The 3,242-nt window shown below is 49.8% G+C and overlaps 1 pseudogene; it reads right to left on the bottom strand.

Moving 5' to 3' along the window:
- Positions 1–299: 299 nt before the first annotated feature.
- Positions 300–540, bottom strand: LOC119049892 (60S ribosomal protein L39-like; annotated as a pseudogene).
- Positions 541–3,242: the final 2,702 nt, after the last annotated feature.

Below are 3,242 nucleotides of genomic sequence, written 5' to 3'. Positions count from 1 at the left end.
ATTAAACAAAGCCAAACAGTTAAGCACAAGACCTCATCAGAGAATGCATAACCTCCCTGGGTATAAACCACAGGACTCCAGGGAAGAAAGGAAGAGTCCCTTGTCTATGAATTTTTCTCTTTCTTCTCTCTTCCTTCTCCTCTCTTCTTTTTTATTGTTTTGGTCTACATGGCCTCATATTTATTAATGAACCAACCTACTACAGCAGAAAAAAATCAACAGAGAAAAATATTTTTTCAATAATTTTCCAATTAAAAGGCCCAACTGTCCAGACACTAGTGCATTTTTTAGCAATTTCAAGTGTCAGACAACCTGGATGGAACATATAACCATGTCTTATGTGCCATTCCTCATAAACCCAGTTGGGTTCTTCTCCAATGTCGCCTCTTGGAGTTGTACCTGGTCTTATTACCAGTGTTCATCTGAATCAATTGAGAAATGGGGCCAAGTCAGCTGCTGTTTCTTCACCAGGAACCTCTGGGTCCTGAAAGTCTCGTGAGAAGACATGGTGAGGAAGGACCAACGGCATGGACCACGATGGTGGAGACGGACAGGCTCCTGTGTCCCTTCTCTTTCCGGGCTTCAGAATAGAGAGACAAAAAATATTGGACACAGCAGAACATTCCAAGTGACATGGAGGTCAGGGCGACACATTAAATAAACTGCCTTTGAATGGCTTCAGCACCAGGGTAAGGAAAACGGTTGAACAGAGACTGGCAGGATAGGCTAATCCATGTTCTGCTTATCTATTGCTGCACGGAATTATATGAAAACTTAGTAGCTTCAAATAATATTTATCTGGCTCACAAATCTGAACTTGGGCAAGGCTAGGTGGGGAGAGTTCTTCTCTGCCGGAGAGAGTGGGAGCCACTCTATAAATATAACCTAACCCCAGGAGCCAGGTAGTGTCATTTCTACCACATTGTATTTGTTAGGGCAATAGAACAGCTTGTACCACTAACCACTGCACCACCCTGCCGCGGTTCTCAGATGCCTTTTCGTGGAACAGGCCTCCTTTCATGGGCCACAACATTTGTCACAGGGAGTGTGGCTCTGTGCTCTGTGCCTGCCCAGGGCCGAGGAGGGTTCTGCCAGAACCAGACCCCTGGTTTCATTTTTGAACAATATTTTCTGTGCCTGGAAAGAAGCCCATGGTGTCAGGCTCAGCTTTGGGTCCATCTCATCCAGGGCCTGTTCTAGAGACGTGGTGGGGAGTGGGAGGTAGAGGCTGCTCTGCTGAACAGGAAAGAACAACGAGTCTACTCTCTGATACCCAGGAATCTCCTGAGAAGAGTGTAATGTGGAAATGATATTTTCCATGGAGTGGCCCATTACCCCAAGGAGCCCAGGTGTTGCAGCAAAATCACCGAGGCAGCCAGAGGTGGCTTCAAGTCCACGCTGTTCCTTCTCTTGCCCGATGGATGACCCTGAGCAGATTACTTCACCTCATGACCCTGTTTCTCCCTCTATAAATGGGTGTAGAAATACTTGTCTCACAGAATTTGTCTGGTATGAAATGAGAGAATATAGGTAAAGCACCTCGCATGGCCCTGCCACTTAGGAGGCGCTCAGTGGTGTTCTGTCGCTTTGCTCTGGCCTGCTGGTGCGCCCAGAACTAGACCCTGTACCCTCTGACCAACACATAACAGTGTGGGGCTTTCACCTCCCTGGCATCTGGACACTCTGCGTCTAGTAATGCAACCTGAGTTTATTATTTTTGGCAGCCGTATCTCAGTGGTTTTCACCCATTTAAGTCCTACTTTATTTCCACATGGGGCAGCTGCTCCACAGTCCCTTCACTGCAGCCGTCTTAATGGGACCGGCTGCAGACAGGGATGGCTGTGGTGCTCAAGAAATAGGGCAAATCCCCGGCCCCATTCTCCATTCCCCATTGCCACGGAAGGCTTGCCCAATCCACCCAACAGAGGAGGTAAGATTAGGAAACCAGGCCCTCTGAACCCCCCTTCCCAGCCCTCCCTAATCCCATGATGTGTAGGCTCAGCCACAGGCTCAAGGGGATAGACAGTGGACGGTCAGTCCTACTCGGTGATGTGAGACGGATGAGCCTGCGTGCGGATGTTCTCAGGTGCTGCTCTGCCGCCTGGCCTAGAAACTTACAGAAATGACTGACAATTAAATGTTTTAAATTTATTGATTGGAGAGAGGCAGAGATAGAGAAACATCAATTTGTTGTTCTACTTACTGATGCATCCATTGCTCATTTCTTGCATGTGACCTGACCGGGGATCAAACCCATGACTCTGCATACTGGGATGACGCTCCAACAAACTGAGCTACCTGGCCAGGGCAATTTTTTTTTTTTTTAAAGGTGGGAGGGGGTGGGAGGTGGAAACCTGCACCCACATTGGGATCCAGAGAGCGTCGTGGGCCACTGCGTGAGACAAACACTGAAGAAGACCCACTGCTGGAGCCCCACTTGGGCCGGGGAGAAGGGAGGCATCGGGGTTACAGTGCAGCTTCCCTTCCGGGAACAGGCCTGGTGTCTCCACCTCATGCTGAGCGCTTCACACGCTTCATTTATCCCATCTTCACAGCAAGTAGGCCAGACAGCAGGAGCCCACTTTCTTCAAAAACAAGGACAGGGGCCAGCAGCTGTGCGTGCTGGCTCCAGGCAGGGTCTTAGCACCTCCCAGCCCCGGCTCTCCTGGGCTCCACCTCCTGGTGATGTCCCTCTGCCCACATCTTACCTGGATGCCTCCTGAGCGCGACCCCTCCTCTGACCCCCAACCATAGGGTCACCTTCTCAGTGAATGAGTCCATCAGTCACAAAGGCAGACATTTGGGGGATTATCCTGAATGCTCACCTCTCCCTCATATCCAGTCGAAGGTCTTTTGGTGATCTCCTGCCTCTAGTTTAGTTCTGCCCCAACCCATCCTATGTAGCTAAAACTTAAATCTGATTATGGTCCTCCTCTGCTCGAGAATTTTCAAGGCTCCCCAGGGCTGTCCTTTAAAGCTTAAACTCAGTGGCTTGGCACCTACAGGGTCCTCTGCAGATTCATTCTACACCCGGGTTCCATTTTACAACAGCTGAAATACTCATGACTTTGGAGCGTACCGTGTATTCCCAGAGCCTCGGCCTATGGCATTCCTGCAGGGTAGAATGTCCTCCTTCTGCTTATATGCACCAGACACATTGCTCACCCTTCAAGTCAGCTCCAAGGCCACCTCTTCCACGAAGCCTGCCAGGCAGACTGAGAGACCCTTCCTTGGGCCACTCA

The sequence above is a fragment of the Artibeus jamaicensis genome, unplaced genomic scaffold, assembly GCF_021234435.1.
Source record: "Artibeus jamaicensis isolate MK-2021 breed Jamaican fruit bat unplaced genomic scaffold, CSHL_Jam_final contig_1998, whole genome shotgun sequence".
NCBI classification, from domain to species: domain Eukaryota; kingdom Metazoa; phylum Chordata; class Mammalia; order Chiroptera; family Phyllostomidae; genus Artibeus; species Artibeus jamaicensis.
This window is presented reverse-complemented; position numbering and strand designations above follow the sequence as displayed.